Source organism: Sinocyclocheilus anshuiensis, unplaced genomic scaffold (genome assembly GCF_001515605.1).
Source record: "Sinocyclocheilus anshuiensis isolate Anshui unplaced genomic scaffold, SAMN03320099.WGS_v1.1 scaffold1257, whole genome shotgun sequence".
Classification (NCBI taxonomy): domain Eukaryota; kingdom Metazoa; phylum Chordata; class Actinopteri; order Cypriniformes; family Cyprinidae; genus Sinocyclocheilus; species Sinocyclocheilus anshuiensis.
The window spans coordinates 305,415-311,812 of record NW_015548249.1 but is presented as its reverse complement, the minus strand read 5'-3'; the positions used below and the strand labels follow the sequence as shown (position 1 = coordinate 311,812).

The window sequence follows — 6,398 nt, the reverse complement described above, 5'->3', positions numbered from 1 at the left end:
GTTGAATAAACATGAGCACTGCACGTGTCAAAGTCGAAACCCGGTGCAGGTGTTTTTATATCACTGTATTTCTGAAGGAACCGACTGTCTTCAGAAAATTATGGATGTCATTTTCATTTCATCTTGCCTGTAATGCCTGAGCAGCGTTTGTGAGCTGAGCGCTGCTTTGTGTACAGCGTTACCGGGGAAACCTGATCTCTCGCGCTCTACAAGCCTCCTGCTGGCAGAAAATGAATTTGCATATATATGCCGCCACAAATAGAATGCACGTTCTGGGGGAAACACTGCATATTATTCAATATTTTAATTTGAATGTGGGATTGAAATGAACGCTGTTATTAGAGTAGTTAATCTGTTATTAGAGTAGTTAATCACGGCTAATGCTAATATAATGAGCATATGAATGAAGTTTCATTAACTATTTAATGCTCCTATAACTTTTATTACGGTAAAAAAAAAAAAAACATAGCTCTAGGTTTTCAAAAGCCCTTTAAAATTAAATATGTACACATTTTGGATTAAATGAAAGTAGTCAAAATTTTTAATTAGCATGTTTTTGTGTTTTGCTTTGGTACCGAAATTGGTACCGAGAACCGTGGATTTTCACTGGTATTGGTACCGAATACTGAAATTTTGGTACCGTGACAACACTATGGCCAGGTGTCTAAAAAAAAAAAACTAGACCCTGGCCTGCCACCCAGAGGGCTACCGCCAGTTCTGAATGAACCTGCTCAAAGAACTGACTCGACAGATCTTTGGTAGCAACACCCTGCTCTGAAATGCATCAACAGAGATACATAAGTTGAGTGGAGCCCAAAGTGAAAACCAGGGCCTAAACCAACTCAGAGAAAGGGACCGAGGCTGACAGCGCGTAACCCTTACCATACAGGATTTTAGAAAGTGTGCAGAAGGCCTAGCGTGCACACTTACCACAATGTTGATTTTAGAAAGTACAGAAGCTCAGAGTGTGCACTTACCATAGCATGGATTTAGAGACACCATTGCTTAAGGGGTAACCGAAGCTATCATAAGACCAGCCTAGGAACCCTACGTGACTGTGGCACACTCACAGAACAGACCCCGGAGCATCTGCTCACAGATGCCCAGAAGGGAGTGGCATGCTTGCAAGAAGCCCTTCATGGTGAGGGGAGCACAGCTAGCTCACTTAACAAGCAACCTGCCAGGGAGGCAGAAGATGGCCCAGCAGCCTGGTATGACTGCTATCCGGAGCTCAAAAGAGCGGAGGCCCAACTTCAAAAATATAAGGGGGACTCGGACGCTCAATTTGAGAGCGACGTGCACTGCTGAGCTCGACCAACAAGGAGAGCAGCTTAACAGGGAGGCGGAGAGAGGCCTAGCAACCTGAGGCTGCTACTCAATGGAGCTCAAACGAGCGGAGGACTCGAAGAGAGAAGTCTTCAGATGCTCAATCGGGAACGGCAGGCTCAAAGACAACCCTCAGAGGTGAGGGGAGCACTGCCTGGCTTGACCCAAATAGAGGCAGCTTATCAGGGAGGCAGCCAGCAGACCAACTACCTGATGTCACTGCCACGGAGCTCAAGAGCGGAGGGTTTAACCCCTAGCGAGGAGAGAGAGGAACCCAGCTTGACCGAAGCGATCAATAGCCCAGGGTCAGAGGACCTAGCTCTCAAGTTGAGAGGAGGACTCAGACAGTCTGCCCAGGACCGGCGAACTCAAAAGGGCCCTCCCGTAGTGAGGGGAGCGCAGCCATGTCCGTGGAGCAGATAGATAGCAAATGGGACATCAGAAATGGGATCCTGCTAGAAAGGGATCACACATTTCTACAGGGAACAACAGGGTCCCAAGACAGAGATGAGCCTAACAACTCAGTTTCGTTGCAAATGGAGTTTTAGGGAGCAGTGCTCTCGGCTCTCAAGCTGAGGCGGACCCTTACAGTATATACTGGGAGCGACTCATTGCTAACCCTTCACAGTGAGGGGAGCACTTCTCAGCTCAACCAGAAGGCGGCACTAGATTAGAAGGGGTAACCCAGCAGGGCCCAATAAGAGACAGTCAACTGGTGCAGCTGGACACAATCTCATGCTCTCTATCTCGATAGAGAGCGTGGGTCCCGTATAACCATATTTCATCACTGCACCAATACAAATTTAAAACATGTATAATATACAATTATATACATTAAAAATATAAACCAAGTAGCTGGGTCAAATGTTTATCTTATGCAAATAAAAGGATGCATTAACTTTATTAAAATAACATCTATCATTTTGAGAGAAAATTCAACATACAATAAACCAATAGCGTGTCCATTTTCCTATTATTAAATAAGCTATTTAAATAAATAATACATAAATACATTATTTTCCTATTGTTAAATTAGGGGTGTGCAATATCAGGATTTTTGATTGTGGATGATTAAAATGTTTCCACGATCTGCTTTTGAAGAAATATCGTAGTATCGTGCTGCAGCGCACATTCTATCAGTTGCAGTTCTGGCGCCACGATCATATACTGTACAACGCAACATGCATTCACATCAGTGTTAAAGGAGACATAGTTATGCCCCTTTTTACAATATGTAATATAAGTCTCTGGTGTCCACAGAATGTGTCTGAGAAGTTTCAGCTCAAAATACCCCACAGATCATTTATTATATCATTTTGAAAATGCCTATTGCCTATTGAGTGGAAGCAGAAACAATACAGCTCGTACCTGCTAAAAAAACATCTGTTTTGGTTCTGATTATTATGTTTATCGCGCTAAAATCATGCGTTTTAAACCATATTAGTTTAAACGTCATTCTATGAAGGTAAACAGCTGGGAAATAAATTGCATGTTTATTTTAGATCTGTGTGGCAGCAGCAATACAAAGTAAATAAATGAATAAATCCACTGCTCTCGTCTCCTCTGAGGATGGGACTCCAAATAGTGTTTTGTGCTCGTATGTACACCGTTGTCGCTTGCTAAATCAAAATGACGGTGCCGTGGGTGGAAACTTACAGATTAAGGGGCAGTAATATCATAATGAGATCCCTTTGCAACGCCACTAGGGGAGCAAAATCAGACATGCTCGTTTTTTCAGATGCTTGCAGAAAAAAGGCTTACCAAAACAAAGTTACTGGGTTAACCTTTTTCACCTTTCCTTGTTTGGTAGATGCACTGGGGACCTGATTATAGCACTTAAAACCTGGAAAATCAGATTTTCATGATATGTCACCTTTAACTCGGCGGTAGATTTACTCTCAAGGGACAGTGCACTAATTCGCAATCGCAAAAGTACATTATTTGCATGTGCTTTAAATCCTTGCCGGTTAAACATTTCAATCACGTGCTGTTCTGACGTGCGCTTTTTCTGAGCGCATACACTGGAAGCACGCGCACTTAAAAGCCTGTCAAACAGCGCCCGATTACTGAACTAATTTATCTTTTGAGCTAATACTGTCAAAACACACAAGGTTTACATATAGTTGATTATGTCTAAAATGAAAGTAAACAGTTGAGAGAAAAACGGATACATGCCTGTATATTAGATGCGTGCAGGTCTTAAAGGCACAGTATTAAACATTCAGCCGACTGTCATTAAAGGGATAGTTCACTCTAAAATGTATTTTCTGTCATTATTTACTCACTCTCATGTTGTCCCAAACCTGTATTAATTTCTTTCTTATGCTGAACACAAACGAAGATATTTTGAAGAATGTGGGTAACCAAATAGTTGCTGGTCCACATTGAATTTGATAGTAGGAAAAAAATACTATATGGAAGTCCCTGTGGACCAGCAACTGTTTGGTTTTCCGCATTCTTCAAAATAGCATTTATTTTCAGTAGAAGAAACTCATTCAGGTTTAAAACAACTTTTGAGTAAATGATGGTATAAAAATAAAACACTATGACAGAATTGACAGACAGATGACAGAATTTTTCTTTTTGGGTGAACTATTCATTTAACGTTAATAAAACAACAAAACGCAAAGAGAAAAATCACTGCTCACGGCCAAACCGCACAGAAAAAGCTGCGGTTTTGAAAATAACCGCGTTCATGTGGACAGGGCCTTAGATGCATGCAGGTCTTAAAGGGACAGTACTAAACATGCTGCCGACTGTCATTAAAGGGATAGTTACACTAAATTTAAATTTCTGTTATTTTTTTACTTTCATGTTGTCCCAAACCTGTATTAATTTCTTTCTTGTGCTGAACACAAAATAAGATATTTTGAAGACTGTGGGTAATCAAACAGTTGCTGGTCCACTTTTAATTTGATAGTAGGAAAAAAAATACTATGGAAGTCACTGGGGACCAGCAACTGTTTGGTTTTCCACATTCTTCAAAACACATTCTTTATGTTCAACAGAAGAAAGAAACTGATTCAGGTTTAAAACAAAATTTGAGTGAGTAAATGATGGTATAAAAATAAAACACTATGACAGATTTGACAAAGATGACAGATTTTTTATTTTTGGGTGAACTATTCCATTAATGTTAATAAAACAACAAAACACAAAGAGAAAAATCACTCACTACTCTTGACTGAAAACTTTAATACAGTTGCTTTAATAGGAATCAATCTATATAGTGTTTTATTTTTATATTTTTCATTCAATTTCTTGAATGCTCCCGATAAATACACTTATTGTACCAGAAAAATAAAACACTGTTTGTTTTATTTGTATATTATGTGTTTGTAATGTGTATCTTTGTTCTTATTTTTTAATAACAAAGATAAAATAACGTCAAAGATTTTTATCTTCGCCCACTTTGGCCTAAATATCCGCCATTCTTTATTTATTTATGTATTTTTTGTTAGCTTTGGCTTTGTTTTTATAATAGGGAAATTAGTTTAGCTGTACTGCTCAGACAACTTAGTAACAAAATAGTAAAATAGTAAAACCAACATGACAAAGAATCGTGATAAAACCGTGAATCGTGATATTTCTAAAAAAAAAAAACAAAAAAAACAAATCGTGATATGATATTTTTTTTCCATATCGCCCACCCCTACCAGACCTGATAGAATCTAAAGAAATAGTGGGACCCAATAACCATGCATGCGTACAGAGCTTACTGCTCCTCAGAGCAGAAGCATACAAGAGGGGTTTCCGCAGAAACACAACTCCATCGTACTTCAGGGAACGCAGTGTACTCAAGCCCACTCCGCAGAGGGGCGATTACTGGTTCGACCATAAGGGCAGTGTGACAGGGAGGACCCACGGGCCTGACCGTCTTTCGAACTGCAGAGTGGAATTAAGGAGTGTTGAATTAAGGACTGCCGAGAAAGGCTAGTATTGAATACACAATATTCTTGGCCTCCTTAAACTTCTCGACCACTGTCTCGACGGAAGTGCCGAAAAGCTCAGAAGGGGAAATTGGGGCATCAAAAAGAAAGCCCTTCTCTTTCGACCCGATATCCACCAGATTCACCCACAGATGTCTCTCCGTAAGCAAGATCTGTGGTGCGACGCAACTCAACCACCTCATCAGGGGATAGACCCTGACCCTTATCCAGGTCTTTCAGCAGATCAGCCTGATAAGCCCGAAGCACCGCCATGGTATGCAACGAGGCTGCAGTCTGACCTGCTGCCGCGTATGCCCTGCCATTCAAACGAGTTGTATCCTGAAGGGGTTTGGATGGCAGGGAGGGAGCCTAAAGAGAATATGTCTCGCCCATAGAGAGATAGCAGGCCAGCGTCTCTTCAACAGGGAAAGAACCTTTTTCAACTCATCAGCCAGGTCCACCTGGGATCCCCACAAGCTCATTTTCCTCCATGCCTCAACAGCGGAGTGTCCTGAACCACGGGGAGCTGATGGCTGTCCCCATTCTCCTCCGTGCCTCAGCAGCGGCGGGTCCTGAACCGCGGGAAGCAGATAGCTCCCCTCTTTACTCGAAAAAAGAGACAAACGAGAACAGAGCTTTTTCATTGAAAAACATTCGCAGTGCACGCAGATTGCCCCCTCGAGGACAACGCGTGCGTGCTCTTCGCCCAAACAAAAGACGCAAAGATTGTGTGTGTCATCAGGTGTCAAATAACGAGGACACGGATCCACACACTTCTTAAACACCTTACTAGTGCTTGCCATGGTGAAGAAGAGTAATCGTCCTTACCGGAAATGCACGCTTCAAACAAAACAGTCATTGAAGACGAAGAAGAGGATGACGTGTTCTCTCGGCGCCCTTTTATACTGTGGTCACGCCGGGTGATGATGTCACAGCCGGCCAATGTTATTGTTGTGTTTAGATGTATTCTTCAGACACTGGTCACGCTGAAGGCGTTCCCCATAGCGACCGCTAGAGGACGCAGTTCGAAGTTCCCTCGAAAGGGAACTGAACGCCATCATTGACAGATAATATATTTTTTTTATTTAATTAACATTTTAACATGTATATATATACAGTGGGTACGGAAAGTATTCAGACCCC

General features: G+C 41.7%; 1 protein-coding gene across 4 annotated transcripts in view; it reads right to left on the bottom strand.

Moving 5' to 3' along the window:
- Positions 1-6,398, bottom strand: part of pik3cb (phosphatidylinositol-4,5-bisphosphate 3-kinase, catalytic subunit beta) — a 52,011-nt gene that overhangs the window by 15,206 nt on the left and 30,407 nt on the right. The window lies entirely within an intron of this gene.